Genomic DNA, 27,006 nt, shown 5'->3' on the forward strand with positions numbered 1-27,006 from the left:
TCCCTGGTTCAGACTTTCTATCATTTGTTTATTTGTTCACCACCAGCCATGAACTGAAGGACATGCTGGCTGCTCCCAGTTTGGGGCTGTGATAACTGTGCCTCTCCCATGCCATCGAGTACAGGTGTTTATCTCAGCATCAATGTATTCTTTGGAGAATAGGACAGTGAATTCAGGATTGCGTGGCAAATCTTTGTCAGACTTTAAAGATGCCAAACTGCCAAACTGCCAAACTGTCTTACAAAGCAGTGGTGTGTCTGGTCTGAGGGTTAAGGGTTAATTTGGTTGCTGGTGGAGAAAATAAAAACCTGGTGAGTAGAGCCTGAACCCCTATGGGCCAGTGGGAAGAATATGTAACTACTGAAACAGGAGGTGTCGGGTGGGAACGAGACCCCCGTGTGCACTGTCTCTCTCATATGTATGAGTCTTGTGAATGACAGTATTTGCAGATACGTTGTACATTGAAAAGGTGATTGAATGGTCTGGGAGAAGGTTCAGCGAGTAGAGTAATCAACAAACAAGTATGAGGACCTGATTTTGCGCCCCAGGACCCACATAAAAAAAGGCAAGAGTTGTGGTTGGAATTTGTAATCCCAGCACTGGGGAAGCAAGGACAGGCAGATCGCTGGTGCTCATTGGCCAGTCAGTCTAGACTACCCGGTGATTTCTAGGCTAATGAGAGACCCTGTCTAAACACACACACACACACACACACACACACACACTCATCCAAACACTCACACATACACTCTCTCTCTCACACACACACACACTCTCTCTCATCCATACATTCACACACACATATACTCTCATCCACACACTCTCTCTCACACACACATGCACACACAGTCTCTCACGCACCCACACACTCATGCACACACACGTGTGTGTTTGCTCGCCTGTGCACACGCGGTAGACAGCATGTGAGGGATGGCAGCTGAGGTTGTCCTCTGACCCCTAACCCTCAGGCGCCACCCTCCATTCACATCTACACATACAAATGCACTTGCATACAGAAACTCACATACACAGGTGCTTGGAAAGGCCTGCCTGATGGTCCTCCCATGGCCACCAGCTCTGTGATTTAAAAGCATTCCTTTGAATAGCATACAGAAGGATAAAAAAAAAATCCCCCTTCCTTTCCCAGTTCTAGGAGCCGGTTTCACACACGATCTAAACCTAACAATTTAGCCAACTTTTCCTTTGTAGTAATTACGTGGTGATCAATGTCTCTGCTTCTGGAGGAGAACCTACTAAATATACGTTCCATCTGAAATTGTTGTTTTTATTATTATAAACCAGGACGAGCAAGGTGCTGTTTCATATTTAGCAACGTGTAATTTACCTCTTGTACATCCTTCTTTAAACTTGTGGTTACCTTGTCTCAAGGTAGAGAGTAGCAAACAATGAATTATTGTCATTATCTTTTAATCAAGCACAGATCTGCCAACAATGGATGTCATTATGCCCTAATGGAGAAATAACCAGCCAATTCCACAATGGTCATTATGGCAGCAAAAATTTAATAATGTTCTCACTTTTTATTTCTCCCTCCCCCTTCTTATTTTCAATACCAATTAAAACTGCTTGCAAGTGTTTCTTTGTACGTCTACTGAATTCCAGTTAGCAAAATGATGATTTAGCAAATGGGATCTGGCAACGTTGACTGAGGAAGTGTACTGTGTGAAACTGAGAGCCAGTTCAAGGATGCAGAGGCTTTCTGGATGCTGGGAGAATGTGTGCCAGCCCAGGAGGCAAGCAGGGTAGTGGGGGGGGCGGATAACAGTGAAACAAGTAACCAATTGGGTAAGTCAGTGAATGTAGATTCCTACAGGACTTCATGACATATTCTGGCATCCATAAGGAATTGTAGACTCGAGGCCTCAGAGACTATTCTACAGCACAAACAATAACCTTACTTACTACTGAACATGGACAACACACAGGAAAGTGTGCAACTGGGTCATTTTTAGATGTGTGTTTTCCCCCAAACATTAATAACCACACCGCTGACTGGGGATCCTGAGTGTTAGAAGCCATCATGCTTAGCAAAAGACCCCCTCCCTGACCTGTTTTCATGGACTGCTGATGTTTTCAGAGTAAGCCTAGGGGGCGAGTGACAAGTGAACCCTACACTCATGCTCAAAGCCAACAAGCTGAGAAGTGGGACTGACATTCTAAGTCGGCCCAGCAACCAGTGAAGATGGGGTTCTCTGCACATCTGGATAGGATGATCCGAGGGTGAGGCAACGCCAGAGTGAAGATGCTTTCTTGCTCAGCTGTGTCTCCAGGGTCTCTAAGGATGCTGTTAGCGGTTAGATGCTCACAGACACCAGCTGCCTGAAAGAATGGACAAATGCATGACACTTGGAAATCACCTAGTGTGAAGGTTATTAATGTGAGAATACCCTCTTTCTGGAAATTTCTAAGAGCTGTTGGCACAAGAAAAATGCCCACCCACTTATTTCAGCGTCACTCATAATGTAAGGGCTTTGTGGAACCCCTTGACGGGGAGAATGACCAGAGATCCAGATAGCTTATTCGGCACTCTTTAGCATGTAGCTGAGACACTTTAGCTGGAGAGATCAGCCAAAGGTGCAGGGTCTCTGGGAGTCCCTGTTGGACTCTGTGATGCTGCTACACTTCTAGGTTCCCTACATACCTCCCAAGTTCACCTTCTCTTGTGCTGTCAGAGCTGGTAATCCATTCTTCAATTTGGCCAGGTGGTTGAAGATCTCATTCAACTTGCAGTAAAAGTTTTGATGTTAATTTTTCTAATATCCCCATTAATAATGCCTGGTTAATCAATCAGTTGGTTGCCCAATGTTAAAATGTCTTTGAAACATAAAATGAATGCAAATAATTAAAAGGGAAAAAAACCTAGGGAAAGCTATCCATTTGTCATGTTTAGCATAAAAAATGTCTTGAAATGCAGTGTTTGGGATAATAAAATATATGAAGTTTTTTAATAAATGAATTCTAATAATAATCATGTCAGCTCGTGCAAGCCCCATCATTCTTTCTGGAGGCACCATGATAAATCTTGCATTGCACGAAGAGTCACACTGGGGTCACAAGCTAGACTGAGCATGCACTGACGAGGCTGATGACTGAGAGTCAGCCTCTGACCTCAAGAGGGTCCATGTTTAATGGGGAAATAGGCATCTATGACTACAAATGAAGCACGGTCAGTGGAGTAGCTGAAACACCCAAGACCAGACTTGAATGCTCTGAGCAGCTAAGACGACCCAGAGTCTCCATGCAAGCAGGACAAGGCTCTGGGTACACTGTGAGTAGGGGCAGTGACTGGAACTGTCAGTATCACAGCCATGGTTGGGAGCCAGCTGCAGGGCTGAGCATGGCTGAGCCCTAGAGAGCGTCTGCTTGAATATTCCGTAAGAGAGGCTGGGAGGCTGGGAGCTGAGTGCAGAACCAGGTTTAAAGAAAAGAGCTGCTGAGTGGAGAGGGAAGAGGCAGAGGCCTGCCCATAACAACGCAGGGAAGAAAAGCACGAGGAAAGACAGCACGGAGGGGGCAGACTAGTCATGAGTGGGAAGAAGGTCTCAGCCAGCCCTGGTCTCAACACGGATGCCAAGAAGGCCAAGGCCCACAAGCCCCAGCCTGACCTTTCTGCATGGCTGCTGAGGGACATCCCCCTGGGTTCAGAACATGGCCACTCAACCCAGGCTTCCCTCTACAACCACACTTTTCCCTCCAAATCAAAACCAAGACGTTAGTCTCTAGAGTGCAGCAATGACGAGGGTCTGCTCTCTTGGCTTGGGGTTGGGGTTAGCGGATAAGAGCTCACTATGCACCCCAGGCTGACTTTGAATCCCCCCTGCTTCAGCTCCAAAGTGTTGGGAATGCAAGGGAATGCCACCACACCCAGCTGATTTTTTTATTGTTCAAATATTAATATCTATCTTATCACAGTTTATTTTGAAATGAGATTCCCTGATATTAAAGTTTTTAAATGAACTCACCTCGACTGAGACAATAGTAGTAAGATAGATAGCCCCGTTTTAATGAAAATCTCCCATTACCCATGTGTCCAGCCAGTACTGACACTGACAAGACAGTTAAAACTCCATTTAAAAGATCAAGATGCATTTTAATACTCTCTTACAGTTTTTAAAATTACAACACATGCAAATTTAAATTTTAAAGCAAGTAAAACTGACAGTGTCTTCGTGGGCAAACATGAGCTACTGGACCAGAGAAAGCTTCTGGGAGACAAAGGTTGACAGTGTCCACAGGCACAGCCCTTTTGAAATGGTGTTACCACCCCCTCACCTAATGTCTCCCATCTGCACTCGCTGACTGCCTTCTATGCTGAGGGAAGACATCACACAGACTCCAAGGACAAGCCTATTTATCATAACTGGCATCTGATGGGTGGAGGCCAGGGATGCCATGGAACAAGGAGGAGAGCCTGCTAACACACCGGAGGCTATTCCCTCCCTCCTGTGCTGCTCCTGCAGCCCAGGCCTGCCTTAGCCTGAGCTCCACAGTGAAAACTCTCAGTTTCATCCCCCAAACACACACACAAGCTCTTTTACATACATAAACATACATACCAATGCTACTCCATAACTGTAATCATAATGTAAATATCTGATACGTAGGCTATCAGATTTGTGAGCCCCCAAGGGGTCGTCACTCACGAGAACCACTGATAGGACATATCACAAAACCATCTTTCAGCTGACACTGTCTGTGTCCCACTCCAACCTCCTATCTCTGGGGAGCAAGCCCTGTTTGCTTGTTGGTGGGAAGCAGGCAAATGGGCAACTCAGTGCAGTGATGGTGGACACAGGATGCGGATGCAGTGCGTAGGACCTCCCACTTCTGGCACGGGAAGATGCTCAGAGACTGTTCTGTGCAGAGTCCACTGATGGACCACTGAGCTGGGTGTACAGCTTTCCACAGCTCTGCTAACTCTTCTCCCTCATACCAGAGACCGCCAACGGGTGACCCCCATCAGAAACCCGCATGACAGGCCCAGGTAGCAGAATTCAATTCCAGGCCACTCCCCTCCATCTCAGAGACTAATCGTCACTGTGCCCTGGCCCCAGGAGCAGGTTTGGGTTCAGAAGGAAGCCACCTTCAGGCTTAACACATTTAAAGTCTCTGCCTCTTCCCTCGTCTCTCCTCGCCCTCACATTTGCATGGAGCAAACGAAGCTTTTAGTCTCGGTGGTTGAGGCAAACGCATTTAAAAGATGAACATTTTAGTTAATGTTCTAAGAAGATTTCCAAAAGCAGTTTTGATTGTGGACTATTAGCATTAATTAATTTCCAGACGGGGACCAGCCGTTCTCTTGGGGGAATGCATATTTTAATCAAATTCTCCCTGCCGCTCCATGCTTCGTGAAGTTAGAGCCGCAGCCTTGTCCTTCCACCCGCTCGGCTTAACTTGGTGCAGCAGGTCAGGCCAAGGCTTGTGAGCACGAGCTCCAGGGTCAGAGGCCAGACTGACCACTGGTCAGAGAGTGGCAGGAACAGCTACTTGGAACCCGATGACTTCTCTTGGAAGCAAAGTGCCTGCTTCTACCTGGAGCCTGAAGAGGGATCATGGGCACAGTTAGTGACTCTGCCATCCCCAGCCTGAGGATGGCGTGGTACAGATTTGACAACAAATGCTGTTTCTTGTTGAAAAGTTCGGTGCTGTGGGAAATGAAACAACTCAAAGAGGAGAAAGTAGACAGTGTCTGTCTAGGGATAGGCACAGCAAACCTCCTGAGCAACGAACTGTATGGGGCAATCTTTGTTGGTGAGTGCGGGTTTTATTCCTGACCTCTGGGAGTGGGGAGAAAAAAACCTATCCAGAAAGCTTTAGTCACCTTTGTCTTTAGGCTGACGCTGACTTGTGACTGGTAACTGTCTGCAGAGTGAATTCAGTGCTTCTTAGGTGATGGTGTGGTGACTTACTTTTTTTTCTCCCCTTGGGAGTCACATCAATGTATGTGGACACACACACATATATACACATACACATACATACATACACACACACACAGGAGACTGAGAATCACGTATCAAATCATAGATCAGTTCCCACTCGGAGCTCCCAATGTAGTTTCACACATGGAATAATTCCCAAGGAGGAAGTTCAGTTCGCCATCCTTTCACCAAGATTAGCTAGCAGTGTCCCACCTGTGTGACTTTGTGGCCAATGCCCAGCCCATCTACCCAGCTGCATGTTCTCTCCTGCTTCTCCGGGAAAGCTGCCTGCATCTCCAGCTGTCCTGTGTCACTCCTTTACAACCTCAATCACAGCACGAGAAGGCTCCAGCGGCTCAGGTGGGTTCACCAGCGTCCTCTGCCCAGTCCCAACAAACCCCAGAGTCAAGACACAAACGTGCAGGAGAGGGGAAAGGTGACAGCCCACAAACAGAGGGAGGGAGATGCCCGAGGGATTGCCTCACCAGGGCTCTGCACACTTCCTGGCCAGCCTCTGCCATCAGACACTGATTCCTTCCCAAAGTCATTCTTTAACAGCTTCCTTTAGAGACCAGGAGACAAGGACAGAAGCTAAACTGTCTCCCAAGCTTGGTTTCAGATTGTGAGCAAATTCGGCTCTTGGAGAGGTTATGTGCCCAGAAACTACACCCTTCTACACTTTCTACATGTACATGAGTGTGCACACACACACACACACACATACACACACACACACCACTGCTGACAAATGCTATTTACAAACAATAACAATTTAAAAAACACCTAAGAGGGGTTACCTCATGGTTTGACTGAACCTAGTTACATCTCCAGGCAGCTCCATGGAGTGGGGGCATCTTTCTGTTCCCCTCTGAGAAGGGCATCCATATAACCTGTTCATTTCAATGTTCAGGCAGAACAAAGGTCTTTGGCGTTCTTTAGTGTTATGATCTTGTACTCTGACCTGGCTAGGCCATGGCACTGGGATGTTTGATCATTGTTCCAGATGGCTCTGTGTAGTTGCTTATCAGAAGGTCTCCATTTCAATCAGTACACTGAGTAACACAAACAGACTTCCCTCCACAATGGGGCTTGACCTGAGCTAAGCTTCCCAAGGCTGTGATGCAACAAATACTTGCGTCAAAGTAAGAAAGAAGCCTGCCCACAGTGATGCTCAGATTCCACCTGCAGATCCTCATCAGCCCCAAACCTGCAGAAAGTGGGCCTGCACCTCCAGTCTTATGAACCCATTTCTTCAAAGGACTCCTCCTCCATATCAGCATGTCGAGTCGTTTCCATTTCATAGAGGACTCAGAGTGACAGACTGAGGCGACCCCAACCAGCACCCAAGACAATTGAAAAGAAGAGGATGGAGAAGACCAGAGGATCTAGATTTAGCTCCAAGATTATTATCAATGAAAGCATTCTGAAGGAAGACACGAGATTGGAGAACTGGGAGACACAAAGGGGGAGGAAGTGGGGGTCTAAACCACAGAGCTCCCAGAGGGCAAGTGAGGCCTCAGGGCACAGATGACCTCAATGTGCCAGGCTGTTGGATATCAAATAAGTCAAAAGGTGGCATCTTTCTATAGACTGTTCTCTAGAAGAGGAATGTTGGGTCCCTCACATAGAGAAAAGCAAGCATACTCACCTACAAGTGACTTCTTAGAATGTATAAAATAAAATCACATTTAAGAATTATCTTTAACACAAGGAGAGCAAGAGTTCCCAAACCTACCACAGTCTACTCCTTTCTCCTGGTCTACAATGGTCTGTTCTGTCCATGCTGTTTGCATCACTGTCTGTTGGGTCTGCTGTGGTGCTTCCCATCTGTGTCCAGCCCTTAATTCAAATAACCCATGCTGGGAGCATTCACAACAGGGAACTCAACAAATGCTACACAACGAAAGGGTCTTTTTTCTGAAGGACAATTTGTAAATATCAACCATCCCACCAATAATACGGAAGGATAATTCAAGGTTAGGTTCAGAGGGGAAATACATTAACTTCACTGATTTGAAGAGCAGAGACACCTGGAGTTCATATCTATAGAAAGGAGCTTAAGAAGATATACATGACAGCAATGATTAAAAAATGATAACTTATAACTAGTAACAAAGGTTGATATTAATATACTACAATCATTATTTAAAGAAAAGGGATCCTCCAGATCCAGATTCATCAAGATCCAGCCAAGACACATTGCCTAAACTTTGCATTGTGTTTAAACCAATTTTCTTGTCCTGGATAAGTACATCTTCTGCTGAAGAGAACGCAATGGTCTCCCTGCTCCTATGAGTGCTGGGTAAGGGAACACAGTAATCTGTACCTCTAGAGGAGACGAAACCATTGACCATTCTCCCCCTATTCTTGAACATCAGAGATACAACTTGAAATGGTGAGACCTCAGTCATGCAGAGTCAGAGTTAAAGGAACACTCTTTATCTCCTACATAAAAACTGCTGTGTTCTCTGTTGCAAGAGTTGAGAGTGGCGGTAGTGATGGTGACAGTGGTAGCAGCGACGGAGATGGAGTGTTGATAATGGTGGTAGTGGGCAGTGGTGATGATGATGATAATGATGGTGTTGGGATATGGATGGTAATGGTACTGAATAATGGTGCTGGGGTGCTAGTGGCGATGATGACTGTGGTGTTGGTGATGATCATAATGGTGCTGGTGGTGGATATAATGATGGATACGTGGTGTTAATGGTAGCGGCAGTGATTGATGGTCCTGTGGTGGTGGTGATGGTGACAGTGGTGATGATAATACCAGCAGTGGAAGTGATTGGTGGTGTTTTTGTAGTGATGATGACAGTGATTATGGTGGTCTCAATTACTTTTCCACTGCTGTAATAAAATACAAAGACCAAGGCAACTAAAAAGTAAAGCATTTTATTTGGCTTATGTTTCCAGAGGGGTAGAGTTCATTGAGGTGGAGCAAAGGGAACAGCTGAGAGCTCACATCCTGATCCACAACCATGAGGCAGAGAGGAGGGAGGACTGGGAATCATATGAGTCTTTTGAAAACCCAAAGCCCACTCTCTGGGATACACCCACCTCCAGCAAGACCACACCTATTCCTTCCCAAACAGTACCACTAACTAGGGACCAAGTATTCAAACATATGAGCCTGGGGAGACCATTCTCATTCAAATCATCACAGTGGTGGTGATTATTGTGGTGACAATGATGATGCTGGCGGTGGCAGTGATAGTGCTGGTGGTAACGGTGATGGCTGTGTGTGAAGGTAGTGTGTCAAATGCAGTGCAACTCAAAATAGACTTGGCTACCTTGGGACAACTGCTGCCCTCTGCCTTGTGTGTGCAGGGGATGCACTTACGGTCAATCCAGAGCCCCGCCCATATTACCTTCAGGAATATTTTCCCCATACAGCTCTCTTCTAATTGTATTATAAAAGCGTCTTGACAGATACACAAGGAATGGCAAGACTCGAGTATCACCATGGACCATCTATAGTAAAATACCTGAGAATGAGCTCATGTTGATGCACCAGCCAATAAGCTAAGGACGAGTTCAGGCACATACCCTTTTCTGCTGGCTCCAGGACAGCCAACTCATCTCACAATGCAGTTGAACCTTGAGGCACTCTTCTATTTTCCAAATTCATGCTGCCTCTTTTGTTCCCCTTTGAGAAAATCATAAGCCTAGGTTGGGGTGGGGTGGGGTGATGGAAGTTGTATACAGAATCAGGACTTTTGGCTAGAGTCACATTGCAGCTAGCTCACAGGTGGACAGCACACATCATCCCTTCTTTTCTCTATGCCTCTGCTTCCTTATTTACTCAAAATCTCCAACAACTTCCTCAGTTCTAACAAACGGGCTTGAAAAGCAGACTTTCCCTCCCAAAACACAGATGGTGAGCAGACTTCTTACATGTAATGTGTGCTTTACCTTTTACCCCTAAAATTCATGTAAACACATTGCCATTACCCCATGTTATATTTTCACAAACATCCTAGTTACTGACACAAAGTAGTACTCCTTGAAGTAAGTCAAGATTTGACTAATGAGCCCTAATTACCAGATACTTTGTTTTCCTGTAGACCCTTTAGTGCATTGGGTCTCAACCTTCCTAAAGCTGTGACTCATTAATACAGTTCTTCATGTTGTGGTGATACCCAGCCACAAAATTAATTTTGTTGTTACTTAATAACTGCAATTTTGTCACTGTTAAGAATTATAATGTACCTATCTGTGTTTTCTGGTGACCCCTGTGACAGGGTTGTTTGACTCCCAAGGAGTCACTACCTGCAGGTTGAGAACCACTTTTTTAGAGGGAATCAGCAGACTCAAGATTAAATCTCCTTTCCCTAAAAGTGTTCTCATCCCATCACTTACAATGAAGATCTTCTGGTTCCTTGTTTGTTAGCAAATAAACAGACCCTTTATTTATAGTTGGCAGGCCCCCCAGAGGCAAACACCTGTGATTAGGTGAATCAGTCTGTTGCTCTTTGATTGGGGACTCTAAGGTGTGCTAATCCCCCAGCCAATCAGAGGACACAGCAGAAGATGAAGTCCTGTGATTTGCTAGCACTGCAACACCATTGAAATGGCCTTAAAATCATAGTGATAGAGAAGCCACAGTCTACACCCTCAAATCACATGACTAGAGAAAGCGTGTTAGGGAGAAAAAAATCTAACACAGGAGGTGAATGGCAGAGTAGCAATTTGATTATCCTACCAAGGCTTTTGACCAACAAGCAAAATTAGAATGAAACTTTCTTAAGCTCACTTCTCAGGATCTTCATTGCTATCCTAGAGGCGACGTTTAATGTCCCTGCACCCAGGAGAAGCAGTGGGAGAAATGTCTCCTTCACTCTATCAGTGATCCTTCCATAGGAGTCCCTTGTTCTCATCAAACCCACCAATTGCCTCCATACCTCCTGAGTGGTTCTCAACATATGATCGTGACCCCTTTGGGGTCAAAAGACACTTTCACCTGGGTTTCCTACCACCATGAGAAATCACGGATATTTGCATTATGATTCATAAAAATAGCAAAATTACAGTTCTGTAAAAGCAATGAAAGTAATTCTATGGTTGGGGTGACCACAACACGAGGAACTGTACTAAAGGGTCTCAGCGTCAGGAAGGTTGAGTACCACTGCCCTAGAACACACTCTTCTGCTGAGTGTCAAGGGAGTTGCTATAGATGATTGTCCATTGGTTTCACCACCAGACAACTAGAAAGACCCTCACAGCTCCCTGGACTCTAATCCCCTCAGACTTCAGTGAGCTCCAGAGAGGAGCTCATGTCTTCTCATCTTAGTCTCTCACCACCCAACAGAGGCTAACTTCCCTTGTGATGGGTGACCATTGGTTAGTGGATTCTTGCCTCCATCCTGATGGAAGGGAGTGGTAACTGTGGACGCACCAAGAAGACGTCTCATTCCTGCCCCAGCAACTGACTGGCAGCCGGGTCTCTCCAGTAGGTAGTAAGCCTCTCCCTAGAATTGACGGCTGGGAGTAGGCTAGATAAATGGCATTCTCCAGGGTACCTCTTTATCTGATTGAAGCAAAGCAAAGTTGGCTACAGGAATTGGCTCTGTGTTATGAGATAGCGCTCTTTGATGGGAAATAAAACCACATCAAATGGGTCTTTCAACTGCATCTGAATACTTGGGCTTAATTTTTATACCTTACAGTTTGAGACTGGCCAAAGCATTGGCATGTGCTGTCGATAAGCCTTCTTTTTACTATAACATGAGACTATTTTATTTCCTCATTAACAGGTGTGCATCACGCACATACCAGTAAGAAGGGGTCATTCCCAGAAACTCGGGAGTCTGTGGCTCTGAGAAGGCCATAAATGACACAGTTGGCATCTCTGAAACCCCAGCCCATCTCCTGTTACCTGGCTATGGAGGGAGAAGCTGAAGAGCAACTTGGCCTACTATGTGCATGCATCCCGGGAGTCCACACAGGAAGTCTTCTAAATCTCAACATGACTGCACAAATGGCTTTCACATTAGGGGGTATGAGAGGTCAGTTCACCACACATACCCCATTTCTACAAACAGGCTGACACTTTCCAAGAGGGACATAATTGCTGCAAGGGATCCAGGGGGTGATGAGTGAGAGAAGTCACTGCACTGCATCGCAGTGGTAACATAAGGACACGTAGCTTGCACCCATCCTACTGTGTGGAGGATCTATCCTAAGAGGACAGATAGCAGGAGCCCAATACCTCCTCTCAAGCCCTCAGCAGTGGACAGCACCACCCCAAATCTACAGCAAGCCTGAAGAGCCACGCCCACACTGAGGCCAGGTTCCCCGGGCTAAGGAACAGAAGAGGAAGTTTAGAGGAAGCAAGCATGGGAAATGGAGATGCTAGCCTTCGATGGGGTTCTTGGGTCTAGGTGGCTGGCAGCTGTGGTTACAATAAGTGTGACAGCATGCCATCACTGTCTCTGCTAGTGTCCTTATTTTCTGTTCTGCTGCGGTGGTAAAGAGCAACTTAGAGCAGGAATGCTTTCTTTAGGCTTACAGCTCCAAGTTAGAGTCCATCATGGAAGAGGAGTTGAGGCAGGAGAAACTGGAAGCCGAGAGCTGAGAGCGGAAAGCGTGAAGGCATGCAGGCCTGTGCTCATCTGGCTCTATACTTTTTATACATTCAAAGACCCAAACGCAGGGAGTGGGACCACCCATTTGTAGGCTTCATCTCCCCCATCTCAGTGAACACAATCAAGACAAATTCCCATAGGCCAACCTGGTCTAGACAACTCACTGAGATGCATCCCTGGAAACTATAGACTGTGTCACATGGACAGCTGTCACTAACCATCAGGAAGAGACTGTAAGGGATGTCACACCCATCATGAAGGTTCCTGTCAAGAGGGCTTCAGGGGAGTCTTAAGGACCGTAACTGCTAGACAGGGAAGCTCTACCTCACACACAGGCATGAGGCATGTTCTTGGAGGTGGAGGATCAGGGGGTGAAGACATGGAGAACACCGTCTCCTGCTGTCACCAGTGAGCAAACACGTGTGTGGCCACGCGGGCACAGGACATCTGTAGAGAGCCATGAGCGATCGATCCTTGGCAAAAGACAAAATACTGTGTCGAGTGAGGTAACCCAAGCTCAGAACGACACCATGTCTCGTCTCAGTTTCTAGATGTGCGTATTGATGTGGGAGTGAGGAGAGCTGGATGCCAGGAAACCAGAAAAGGGCCTGTGAGAGGGGGAAATGACTTCCAGCCAAAGCTACCCTATATTTAAATCTCTGTAAAAGTTATCAGCTCAGAATTTAAAACCTAAAACGTCCCGATTGGTTGGATTAGCATCCGAACATGTATGAGGAATCTTACATTTCTGGTTATGCTTGCTTGTGGGCATATCTCCTCTGCTGATTTGGGATGGTACTGAAAATGTTGTGGCTCTCTGGTTTGTTTTGTTTTGTTTTTTTCTTTTTTCCTATTTCCATACATTTAGCGATTTTCATTGAGTTTCATTTTTATTTTGGTATCTTTCATTTTTCATTAGTTCTCACTATGTGCCATTAAGTCTTATAATAAACATAATGTATTTTTAAAAGATTGATCACTTTTAGAAAGGCAAGAAAATCCCAGGGGGAAAGTCAACTATAAATTTTGTAGCAGGTATACATTTTGTCAATCAATCTACCAAGCGGTCAATGCTGAGTGTGTGTGTGTGTGTGTGTGTGTGTGTGTGTGTGTAAATGAGTATGTGAGTATATGAGAGTGTTGTGAATATGTGTGTGTATAAATGAGTATATGTGAAACTGTTGTGAATATTTGTGTGTGTATGTGTAAATAAGTATATGTGAGAGTGCTGTGAATATGTGTGTATGAGTATTTGAGTATGTGTGTGTGTAAATGAGTGTATGCGAAAGTGTTGTGAATATTTGTGTGTGTGAGAGTGTGAGTATGTGTGAGTGTGTGAAAGTGTGTGTTCAAGGCTGCTAGGACTGAACTGCTCCTCCACATTCTTATACTGCTCCCTGCATGCACTTTATCTTAGTAAGGAGATAATTCGGATTAAATGAGATTATAACTGTAGTTCCCAGAGCCCATAGGATCAATGTTTTTGTCCTTTTAACAGATATCAGAGATCAACCTTTGTCTTTCCATAGTGACAGCAAGCAAAAGAAGCCCACAAGCCAGGATGGGACCTGACCAGACATCAGGCACTGCGATTCTGTGATCTTGGGCTTCCCAACCTCCAGACAAGTAAGTAACAAGAGTCTATCTATAAACTCATCGAACCCCATCCTCACACTGTGGCCCTTATTATAGCCCTGGTATAATTAAAACAGGGATAGAAGAAGGAGGTCAGAGCCCAATCCAGAAAGGTGTGGACGACTTAAGGAATTAAGGCAAAAATAAAAGGCTTATGGGCAGATATGGGGCAGAAGAAACAACAGTGGAGACCTCAGACAGAGGCAATCTGCTCACTGGGGGAGACATGGTACACACCGGAAACATCTGGGGTGGGATAGCCCATCACTCTGTGTATCTCATTAGCCAGCCAAAGTGTGCCTGCCCAGAGTAACTGCACAGGCTTGCTTCGTGCAGCACCTGGCTAGTGACTAGTGACCTGTCTCCCCACCCCCAGTGGCAGATGGCTCTCAGGTGGTCTGATGGGAGATGTCCTTCTGTGTATATGTTTCCCTTATTGACTGATGAATAAAACACTGTTTGGCCAATAGAAACAGGAAGATAGATGGGGCTAGGAGACCAGGAGAATTCTTAGGAGAGAAAGCAGAGAGAAACTGTGGGGAGAGCCATGTAGCAGAGGAAGGACTAGCAGGTCTGGACCCTTCTCCAGGAAAATAAGACCATGTGTAAATACTTAGATTAATAGACGTGGGTTAATAATTAAGACAGAGCTAGCCAATAAGAAGCCCTAGACATCAGCCATCAGTTTTATGATTAATATAGTGTCTGTTCATGTATGCTTGTATGGGGTAAAGCAGCTGTGGGAGCAGGCTGAAAAGAAACTCCATCAACAGTGGTCTCCTAGACAGTATTACCAGTTGTGTCAGTACACCTAGTCTATGTGCCCCATTTGATGTCTTTTCCAAAAAAAAACATTCAAAGTGTTGATTCAGTGAGGCCTCTATGCTTGCTTAATTGGGGTTCATTACCCTTGGCATTTGTGTGGCTTGTGGTGGGTGCTCCAAGCTTAAAACTCTTGTGTCTAGTCTACAGGTCCTACAAAGGCCTCCAGGAGAGGCATTTAATTCACCTTTGAGTTACCAGTCACTGGCCTTGTCTCTGTCACAGAGAAATAGTTACTGACATTGATTGAATAATGAAGTAAAGGTGAGGAGGAGAGTAGAGGGAAGATGGAAGCCTGAACCAGGCTCTTTACCCTCTAAAATTGTTCCCTGAAAGAACAGAGGAACAAAGGCCTAAAAGACTAGGGTAAAATTGTTTCCAAAATCTAAAATCGTAATACTAAATAAAAAGCCAGGTAGAGTTTTATAGACTTGTTTTGTGTGTTCTCCTGCTACAAAGACTTTACTGACTGATTTTTTAATTTTTTCATCCCTGTATCTACTCAAAGTTTCCTACCTGCTAGAACTTGCAACTTCAAACAGGGAGGTGAGATGTTTGATAACATCATCAAAAGTAGGATGGGCCTATGAGATGCCTCCAAGGCACTTGCTACACAAGTCTGAAGGCCTGAGTGTGATCTCTGGAACCCACGGCAGAAGAAGGGAACCAACTCCTACCAGCTGTCCTCTGAGTTCCACGCATGCACTGTGGACACATGCCAACTCACACATAGATACATTAACAATAAATAAAATAAAAATTAGGAGTAGGAGATAGACTGGTGACCTTGACCATCTTACTGGACTTTTCAATTAGCATCCATCTATGGAATGAGAGAATGAAGTTCTTGCTGTGAAAGTGTGTCACAAATGCCAAAAGGACCTTCAAGTGTGATGGCAGCATCTTTATCCTTGGGTTTAGCAATCAAGAGATGGAAACCATAGAGAGGAAGGACCAGGACTTTTCCTGGGTACCTCACTGCGGAATCCTATGAACAAAGCAGGAGTGGGCCTCAGCAAGGGTCTGAGAAGTAGGGTGGGACATCATGGGTGACCATGATGCAGTCAAAGTCACAGAGGGACAAGCAATTATGCCTGAAAACAAAAGCCGATACAGACGGGATGCTCAATGCTGTCTCCCACTCGCTCGATTTTCCAACAATCCCAACAGCTTTAGCAGATTCCAACCTCTACAGTGTCACAACATGGACCAGGGGTAGGTGGAAACCTTACCAAGCCCTCTCTGTCTGGTTTATTCATTGTCAAAGCAAGTACTTATACACACTTGGGAAAAATATAAGTTTGGTTTCTGTCACCCTGGTTTCTATAGTCTCGCTGTGGTAAGGACAAATTGGATGAAGAATGCAGTGTCTTGCATAGTCCCTTCCACAAGAGACCCTTCCTTAGCAACATGAACAAAACTGAGCTCTGCCTGTTCATTTGAGACGATTCGAGACTGCTATAGCACACCGCCACAACAGTTTCTATTTCTGAGAAGCACTCTCTTCCAATTCTTTAGATTGGCACTGTCTTTTGGGCTCCAGCCTCCGCAGAGCAACATAGACCGCACATGTCCCCAGAGATGGCCAGGCTCCCTCCAGAACTCTACAAAGAACTTTTCTCACGCTGTCCTAGTGCTATCCTGCTCAGTAGCAGGTAACCTTTCCTGGATCCTTCCACTTTGGATTTGATTCGGGCATTTCCTCTCCTTCAGTGAAGTAGTTCTACCAGGATGAGAAGGAAAATGTTTCCCCGAGCCCAGACAAATGTCAGAAGAAACCAAAGGCATGAAACAGAATCCTAGATGGAGAGGTAAAGATCCGGTGTCTGTACCTGGAAATCAGGTGATGGAAGTGTCTGGGAAGGAGAGGCTGTGTGGCGATGCCCTGCTGTGCTCCTGGACAACTTTGGCCTCCCGGATGGAAGGGCAGGAGCAGAGGTGATGAACAGTCTGGCTTTTCCCAAGGGGCAACAACGGAGGAAGGGTACCTCTCCAGGTCATGGGATCTCCAGAGGGTAAAGACATAGTGCCATTATCAGGAAGTTATAACAGGGGCCTTCCTTCAAGAACATCCCCTAATCAGGGATCCAGAGAGGATACTGTAGTGTGTGCTACTGTGACTTCTTTGCCTGTCCAGGTCACCTCCCCTCCCCCCAACCTCACCCATTGTCTTACCCATTCTTCCTCCTTCCCAGACCCTGAGCAGACAGCAACACACTTCCTATTCCTTGTGAGTCCTTCAGTTGTCTTCTAGCTTCACTTTTCTGAGAGTGAGCAACTTTCCCTACATGTGTGAACTCTGGTGTGACGTTGGGCTGACTACGGTGGCATTTGCCATCTTAACTGGGAACAGACTCGGTTACCACACTCCAAAGAAACTAACATCACCAAAGACTCTCCTGAGGACAAATCAGGATTGGCTGCCAGTGACAAAACTCAATATAAGTAGCTTGAGTGGAGGGAAATGAGTATATGTCATGTGCTCTTGACTCAGGATGGGTCGGGGTTCAGTCACCCTAGTTTTATACATCAGGAAACTCATTCCTTCTGTCCTGTGTCTCTGTTCCCCTCCTCTCTGGTTAGCTGCAGACATCCCCCTGCAGGGAAAAAGGCTGATCCATCACCCCAAACCAGGCTTCTTCTCTTCTATAGTAAAACATTCTGAAATGAATACCTTCTCCACTCACAGACCTGTGCGTCAGTCAGGGAAGGAGAACTGTGTATCTACAGAATGAGGAATTTCCAAGTAAGAGTTAGTACCCAATATAAACTTAATAAACTGGGTTTGAGGTGAAGTTTTGAAAGGTGACTCTGGGAAAACAAAAATGACCAGTCCATACATATTCTTGGGATTTCAAAGGAGACTTCCTGCCATACATCCCTCCTTTTATAGATGAAGAAACTAGAGCTTGGAGACGTTGGGCATCTTGCCCAAGACTGCAGGCATGACAAATGGCGCACCCCAAGTCTGCCTGATTTTAGGCCCTTATAAATTAGTTTTCTTTCTTTGCCCTGTGCTATGCCTAGATGATAAGACATAATTAGTCCTTAAGAAAGGCTGACTCTGTCCTTAGTCAGCAGAAAAGCAACCCAGAGCAGGACCAGAGAAATGGCTCAGTTGGAAAATGCTTCCCGAACAAGCATGGGGACATGGGTTCCCTCCCCAGAATGCACATGAGAAGACAAGCTAAGGGACTTGTTTCTGTAACCTCAGGACTGGAGAGGCAGAGACAGGCAGCTCTCTGGAGCTCACTGACCAGCCAATCAATGAGCTCCAGGCTCAGTGACAGACCTCATTTCAATGATAATGTAGAGAGCAACTGAAGAGAGCACTTAGTAGTCCGTGTTGACCTCTGGCCTCTACACATGTGTGCAAATGTGAACACATTACATACACAAACACACACACACACACACAGAGTAACCCAGGCTGGCTTTGACAAGAAAAGGTAACCTATGGGTCACATGCGCCAGCCATAGACAGTTTGGGGGTAGAGATGGAATCAAAGATGAGAGTTCCACCAGCATGCCCCGATCCTCCTGAATCCCATGCCATACTACCCTTTCTGCATGTGACTGAAAGAAGGTCACCAACAGCCCTGGGCTCAGTGCCTTCAGCTCCCTCCTCATTTGCATGACCCCCCGACATATACCCTTAATCAACTCCATCTTAGAACTCCTCAAAAGCGGGTTCACTCAGACAGGGCCACTCAGAATCACATGTTCACAAGCAACCAGTGGGTGAAGATATGAGCATCTGTGATTGGCCCAACTTGAGCCCAATGCCCACGCTAGCCAACCACTGTGGTTGGAGTTACAAGACCTGGGAAGAAAGTGGGCGCTTCTGTGAAACTTAAACGAGAGAAAAACAGAACTTACATGGTGTCCAGTATGGCCTCTCTATGCAGTTATCTCCCAAGCGGGGATCTTGCTTTAGAGTCATTTTATACACAGCCATGGCACACCTTTGTAACTCTGAGTTAATACTTTTAAGTTAAAGCAGTTACTACTCTCTAGCTTCAGCAAGAGCAGCAGGTCCAGCCTTTGCTTTTCCATACATCCTAACTTTTACAGTTCCTCTGAAAACTTACATCTCTCGTGGAAAGTTTGGATCCACACCTAACAATTCAGACACTGGAGCCAGGGTGACACATAGGTGTCTGACATGGCTGCTGTGATGGTTTGAATACAAATAGCCCCCATAGGGTTATACAGTTGAATGGCTATCGTCAAGGAGTGGCACTGCTTGCAGGATTAAGAGTTGTGGCTTTGATGGAGTAGAAGTGGCCTTGTTAGAGGAAGTGTATCCCTGGGGTAGGCTTTGACGTGTCAGATGCTCAAGCCAGACACAGTGGCTCTCTCATCCTGCTGCTGCCGGTGGATCCAGATGTAGAATTCTCAGCTACTTCTCTAGGACCATGTCTGCCTGCATGCTGCCGTGCTCCCCACCCCGCTCCCCACCAGGATGATAATGACTAGACCTCTGAAACTGTAAGCAAGCCCCAATTAAATGCTTTCTTTTACAAGAATTGCCTTGGCCATGGTGTCTTTTCATAGCAATAAAACACTGATTAAGACAGCAGCCATGGTAGAAATGCTGGCCATGGCTTTAACCAATGCATGGCGAGATAATATCTCCACAGTGTAAACTAAAGTTATTAGGGTTTTGGCTTCTCTCTCTCTCTCTCTCTCTCTCTCTCTCTCTCTCTCTCTCTCTCTCTCTCTCTCTCTCTCTATCTCTCTCTCTCTCTCTCCTGGAAATCATTCCCACTTCACTTCTCACCAAATCTCCTTTGCCTAGCCAACTTTTCTGGTATTTGTTGCCTCCGAGGCAGAGGACACTAGGCAAAAATAAACTATGCTGTTTGTACGATTCTGGCTTCTTTCTTCCACAAGCCCCATCCCTAGAGACACGATGAGCTAGAGATAAAGAATGAAGCATTGAAGTTGCAAGTTTCCCCTCCTTGCCTCCTAAACTCAACCCAAGGAAGAAGGAAGGGATGTGGCAGAGAAGAAAACAGGCATTGGTGGATCTGAGCAAAGGGGACTGTGGCGCCCACCCCCACCCGGGATTCTTGACTCTGAGAGTGGGGTAGGCACAAGCCATTTCCTACACGGAGCCCCAGCAATAAGCTGTGACTAGGGAATAACAACTGGCTTCCAGGAGTGGTTTCCTGGAAGACCCTGGTCAGCCTCAGCCTCTCAGGCTCCCTACACCTGCCTGGTCTCAGACAGAAAACTTAAAACGGAGAGGATCAGAGTGGCAAGCCAGACTCCTGGAACACAGGCAAACCTGAAAAGGCTGCTAGCTGGACTCCATGCTTCCTGAGGCCAGTCTAGACAAAGAAGAAATGAAAGGAAGCTTTGGCCACCCATGTCTGTGAGTTCATGCGGTAAGCTTGGTGTTTTCTGCTCACTCATCCTGCTGATGTAGAAGACTTGACCATGAACCTGGTTACACTTCCCACTCACTGCAGGTCAGGAGATGGGTTTCATTAACACAACATATGCTACTAACAAGGTTGGAGAGACTCCTCTTAGATTTCTGCCGTGAGTTCATGAGTTCCCTTCACAGCCAAGGCTCAAGGTGGCTCTGCTTTCTTCAAGGCCAACAGTGTCTGCTACTGTCAGGTCTTCCCAGTCTCATCAAGACAGCCAGGACATTTTCCCCTTTCAGACTCAGAGACCATCAGTGAGACACTCCAGCGGGGTCTGTAGCATCTTTTTTACTGGAACACAATTCAGACAGCCCCTGAGCTGGCCCTAATGGCTTGATGTGCCAGCTCAAGTTTATGGAAGAGCAAAAGCAGCACTCACTCAGGAGATGGTGGTGTTATCCCCCTGGGTGTGGTATGTGTGTGGGCTATGCCAGTTTTGCACAATCACAGGCATGTAAGAGTGTGTGCACATGCGTGGATGCCAGGGGCTGATGTCTCATGTCTGCCTCAGTTGCTCTCCACTTTATTTACAGAGCCAGGGTCTCCCAGACTGATAGATCTGGCTAGCCAGTTTGCACAGGCGATCATTTGTCTCTACCACCTGAGCACTGGGATTTCAGGGGGGCTGCCACATATGCTCAGATTGTGAGTGGGTGCTGGGGATCCACAAGCACTTTGGCGACCAAGTCTACCTGAATTTTGAATTTGATCTCTTCAGATTAAACATATATAGTGCAATCTTCCCTCATGATACCCAACCGTAAGATGATGTTGTGTCTCTAGCCAGCTTCAGATGAGCCCAGTTGAGTTCCAAGGTGAGTATGGTAAACACAGTTTGACTTAAAGTATTTTCCAAAGTCAGTGGATTGACCAGGACCTGACTCCATTCTGAATACCTGCATAATCAAAGAAGTGCCATTCCATACCTCCAGCAGTCTTGTCCCTGAACAGGAGGTGCTACAGAGAGATTAAACAGCAGGGGCAGGGATCCTGGGCATGGGGGCCATCCTTGACTTGTGAATATGTCCCACTCCTTTGGTCACAGAACAACTCTATGAGGCAGGGAGTATGTTTAATTCCAGTTACAGGTATTTTAAGGAGTCAGAGCAGAAGTTTTAACTTCAGAAAAATTTGGGCTCCTAATGGAGCCCATTCTCTCATTGGTTAATGAATAAAACATTCCTTGGTCAATGGAGGTGGGAAGATAGGCGGGAGTAGGAGATGAGGAGAATACTTGGAAAGACAGGACTAGAGAGACCATGAGAAGACACCATGTGGCTGCCAAAGGAGTAACAGGTCTGGGCATTCTTCATTAAGCCAAGACCACATGGAAATAGATAGATTAATAGAAATGGGTTAATAATTAAGACAAAGCTAGCCAATAAGAAGCCCTAGTCATCGGCTAGCAATTTTATTTGGGGCTGAATGGCAGTGGGACCAGGCTGAAAAGAACATCTAGCAACAGACTCCATCCAGTTCTGCACATCCTATTGTACACCAGTTGCTCATGTGTCATGCACCATATTGAGTCAATACAAAGCTATTGACCACCAGGATTTAACAGACAGCTACATGAAATGCATCAATCTCAACTCCTCTCCATGTATCATCTCTTTTGGACAAAAACCTATGGAAGAAAAGTGTTCATTCCCATCGGCCTTCAATTTACACATGTGTAAACTGGGTTTGGAAAAGTTTAGGTGGTCATCTCAAAGTTACTAGTGCCCTAACTTCTGAACTGAGAGCACTTGACCTCCTCCATGGATCATAACATTGATCACTTGACCTCCATGGATCATAACATTGATCCATACAATACCTGCTTCTCAATAAGAAGCTTCTTGACTTTTAAAAGACACCAAGAGAACACAAAAAGGTCTTATCCATTTGGACTATTGTAGAGAATGCCATATACTGGGCCACTTAGAGAGAGAGAGAGAGAGAGACAGAGAGAGACAGAGACAGAGACAGAGACAGAGAGATTCATATCTCAGAGTCCTGGAGGCTAGGAGATTCAAGGTCAAGTAGACAGGCTGGATATCTAGTAAAGGCCTCCAGCTGTGCCCTCTTGTGGTAGAAGGAGCAGGCAGTTCTCCAGGGTCTCTTGTAAGGAAGGACACTCATCTCAGTCCTAATGTCTCTGCTGGCATTACCTCACCACCTCCTACAGATCCATCTTCTAATGCTGCTATGTGGACTTGAGATTGCAACACAGGAAAGGTCAGGAGATGCAAACTCTGCAGGTCATAGTGAAAGCATCCCACTAAGACAGATAGCCATATGATATCAGGGATTGGGGTGGGACTGCCCCCATTTAACAGTAGGACCTCCAGAGTGGAAATGAGGAGGAAAGAAAGCAGAGTACATGCAGACACAGACACGATGGATGGAGGCTTCCTGCTCAGGAGATACACACTCTCTCTTTTTAAGGAGACTGTTCCCTGATTCCTCTGAGTGTCCTCTTATAGCCCTAAAAGTAAGGTGGAGAGCTTAATGGGACATGTCATATGCCATGAGAAATGAACACTTGTTCCAGAGAGTTCACAGACTCCTCCTGAGGCATTCTCTCAGCCCCTCACCTGTCCAGCGCTACTTGAGCACATCTAGAGATGTGTTTGGTTGATACCTCTATGATACAGACACCACTGATAAGCCTATGGTAGAAACCAGAGATACAGATGCATTTTCCAGTGGGTAGGAACAGATTCTGTGTTAAAGGTCCAGCCAAATTATTTGATTAACCCCTACTTACCCACATGTTGCTTTCTCCATAAAGTTATGATCTCAAGAAATGGCAAGGCCTTTGTTAAGTAATCAGGTTTTAAAGATGGAATCTTGGTGAGTGAAATCTTACTTAGTTATAAGTGTCAACTTGATAGTTTAGAGTCATCTGATAAGGGAATTTCAATTGAGCAATTGCCCGGATCAGATTGGCCTATGGGTGTGTCTGTGGGAAATTGTCATGATTTCTAATTGATATAGGAAGGTCTAGCCCAGGGAGCAGCACTATCCCTAGGAAAGTAGCTTTGGGCCATGTAGGGGAGTTAGTTGAGCACTAACTTGTGAGTGAGTGAGTGAGTGAGTGAGTGAGTGAGTGAGTGAGTTAGCAAGAAGCATTCTGCTATGGTTTCTATTTCAAGTTACTGCCTTGAGTTCCTGCCCTGACTTCCCTCAATGACAGACTATGTATGACTTGTAGGCTGAAATAAACATTCTCCTCCTGCTATGTTGTTTTCTCAGACTGTTTTTTATCAGTGACAGAATGAAACTTGAACACCATATAAGAAGACACACAAGCCAGGCTTCTGAGCCAAAAAGATCAAGAGTTTGAGACCAGCCTGGTCTACATAGAAAGAGCCTGTCTCAAACAAAAAGCAAGCAAACAAATAACAAAAATGCAAGATGCTGTTGTCTCTGCTCTCCATCATGTAAGGGTATAATGACAACCATCTACAAACCAAGAAGCAGTTCTCACCAGATATGAGACAACACCTTGACTCTCAATCCCCAGAACTGTGTTCATTAAGTGTTGTATAAGCCACTTGCCCTATGGTATGTTTGTTAGAGTAGCCCAGAAATAGGGAGACCAAACTCAAATGTCAGTAGGGTTAAGGTTACAACACTCTCCTCAGGCCTACCACACAGGTGTTTTGCGATGTCACATAGTTAAAGAGAGACTTTTTTTGTTAGTGCCAAGTCTTAGTTTCTTTGAGATAACCCTACAGATATTTACCATCTTAAAACCAAACCTAGCATCATTGGGCAGGTATTCCATGAGATTGAGCTACTTGCCCAGCCATGAAGACTATAAACAAATTCCATGACCAAGGAGTAAACATACCTTGAGTGTATGAGTACAGAAGTTTGGTCCTGTGGTGACAAACATCTGCCAATTTGCCATGGGCAGTCCTGGCTCAGTATGAGTCACATTGTCCTTGCCAGGGTGATGGCTGGAATGATTAATCCACCCTGTTGGGGCCTGACCTCTCCAGGCTCTGTTCCCATCTGGGTCCCACCCTAGTCCTATTAGAGGACTCAGGGAGCCTTTGGAGGGTGGAAATGGGCCCAGGACACAGTCTGATCACAGTCTGGCCAACTCAAAGGTACGAAGCCCAACAAAACAAGAAACAGACAAGGTGCCCTGGGAAGGATAAGCTTGGCTGAGGTTCTCACAGTGCCAACCTGCATGGGCAAGTCTGCCTGAGAATTGGCAGAGTCCTTACCCTTGGGCCATCTGCCTGAGACAGTGAGCATACCAGGCTGCCTTCCTACTGGACCTCAGAAGCATTCCCACAGTCTGGAGAGAGCTACCAGGCTCAGTCATACGTTCTGCCTCTGTGACCCCTCTGTGGCACAAGTGTGTACCTGTCACAATGAGGGTCCACACAGCTCAGCAGGGATGCTGCAGGAAGGAGTTATCCACCTGGGACCTTGTCCTGACAACTACTGGCTTCACAGAGTACCAGCAAGCAAAGCCTGACTTCCTTTACTTGGGGAGAGTCTTGATGGAGCTTTCCTTGATTCTAGGACTTTCACTGGCTTGTAGAATATGACAGCAAACGAAACAGACGTGTTTCCTATGGTTGGGAACTCACAGTCTGAGATCCATGAGTCACGAATCCTATAAATTACTGATTATTTACCAGTCTTGAAGGGTTTGGTTTTATTTTGTTTTCAGTCGTTATTTAAACATTATGACATATTTCCAAAATGAGCAATATTACCCTGTGTGACTAAAAAGAAAAGGAGAGAATTGAGGTAGATCGAGAGAACCCTTGCCCCATGGCCAGCAGAAGAATGGGGAACTGGATCTAGGCCTGCAGTTGCATACTCCAAGCCCTGCTTTACTTTCTGATTTTATTCCCTTTTCTGCTCTTCTTCCAGGTGGAGTCAGGTTTTTTTGGGAGGTGGCAATGAGGAAGCTAGCTGGGGACCAGCAGGGCACTGTCTGTGTGGTCCTCGATGTCCCTAATTCCACCCCTTCCTATGTCATTCTCTTCTACATGTGCAGGCAGTGTACGCCCCTTCTGAGGCACATGGTGTCTTAGGGAAGGATGGATCACTGGAGTACTACAGTCTCTTCGAGAGATGACTCCTGTATAAGTACTTGAGACACAAGACCATGGTGATGTCTGTATGGATAGATGCAGATAAAGTCATCTAAGTCCTCAGGTACATGGTACCATCAATGCTGGCTTAATGATTGGTCCCTAAATCTGGGTATGTAGCAGCAAGTACTGAGAGGATCTTAGTATCAGTGCACTTAGCAGTGTCCTACCTCCCAAACTCTCAATAGCTTATTCTGTGGACCAAGAAACAAGGGCCATGGCTTTTAGGGAAATCAAGATACCTGTCCCCCAAACACCTGTGTTCACCAGGGTCAGTCAGCTTTTACCATAAGAACCCTTTCCTGCCACAAGAAAGTCCCCATCACCTATCCTGGTGTCATAAAAGCACCAAAGGTTTCATGGAGGCAATTGCTAGGTGGATTTGTGAAGGTAATGGAGAGCTAGGCAAGACCTTGTTACAAAGAACCCTGGCCACTCTCTGAAGACAGACCAAGCTCCTGGAGACTCCCAAGATGTTGACTCCTCCACTGGAAGGAGTCCATCCAAGGGCAGGGTGTGTCAGGAGCAGGAAAAATCATGAAGCGTTCCCAGCTTTGCCCCACAGCCCATGGCGTGCTCCCACGGGGACACAGGATGACAGGTAGCAGCTGGGCTTGCTGTCTGGCCTGGCTCAGCACTCATTCCTTGCCCACGCCTGCCTCATCCTCCTGCCTTGCCAAATGGACAAACCCTCCTATGAGTTTCTCGGGATTATCTGAGGCCAAGCAAGAGCAAAGAATCACAGCTTACAAAGGCAAAACTCCCCTGCCTCAATTCACAATAATGTCTCCATTCTAATACTCAGCATGGAGTACCCACCTGCCACTTCAGCAGAGCGATTTCACCAAAGCCTGCTTCTTCTCAGCTCCTGATGATCTTTCACTCAGCTCACAGAGCAGACCTGGAAATACTATTACAGCTAAATATATAGGTGAAGCCTGTGTGCTGGGTCTGTGGTTGTCAACCTAGACTACTACCAGGTTTTGCAAATAAAGTTTTATGGAGACACAGTCACTGCCATTCATGGATGTTTTGTCTAAGGCTGTGTATCCGCTGCAGTGGCCAGATTGAATAGTTGCAGCAGCCTGTATGACCTTGGAAACCCCCAAATATTCACCATCTGAGTCCTTAAAGGGAAGACCAGCCAATCCTTCCTCATCACAGGGTATCTTTTTTCATTGATTCATTCATCTATTCGCTCAATCGGGTGGCTAGATGGTTTCCCAATATACCACGCATAATAAACAGACCCAATCCTGTCTTGGGATCTTCAAGGCCAAACTCCGTATAGAAGAAGGTCTTAAGAAATGTTTGCTGGGTGAGTAAAACCAACACAGTAAATTTGGAAACCTCTACCATTGCGGACCTTGGTATGGTAAGACCAAGATGGGAGAGGAGTTTGAAAAGGGCTTACCATTTTCATGAACACACTTTCCTGGGAAGATGGCCCCTAAGCCTGGGTTGAGAAAGTGGATGA

At 45.9% G+C, this 27,006-nt stretch overlaps 1 long non-coding RNA gene across 1 annotated transcript in view; it reads left to right on the forward strand.

Moving 5' to 3' along the window:
• LOC121139249 overlaps window positions 1–19,512 on the forward strand; it is a 29,251-nt gene extending 9,739 nt beyond the window's left edge. The window contains exons 2-4 of the long non-coding RNA XR_005876149.1: window positions 11,696–11,947; window positions 14,056–14,152; window positions 15,492–19,512. This is a non-coding gene — a long non-coding RNA (uncharacterized LOC121139249). The remainder of the gene's footprint in view (window positions 1–11,695; window positions 11,948–14,055; window positions 14,153–15,491) is intronic.
• The last annotated feature ends 7,494 nt before the right edge of the window (window positions 19,513–27,006 follow it).

The sequence above is a fragment of the Mesocricetus auratus genome, unplaced genomic scaffold (genome assembly GCF_017639785.1).
Source record: "Mesocricetus auratus isolate SY011 unplaced genomic scaffold, BCM_Maur_2.0 Super-Scaffold_15014, whole genome shotgun sequence".
In the NCBI taxonomy this organism is placed as follows: Eukaryota; Metazoa; Chordata; class Mammalia; order Rodentia; family Cricetidae; genus Mesocricetus; species Mesocricetus auratus.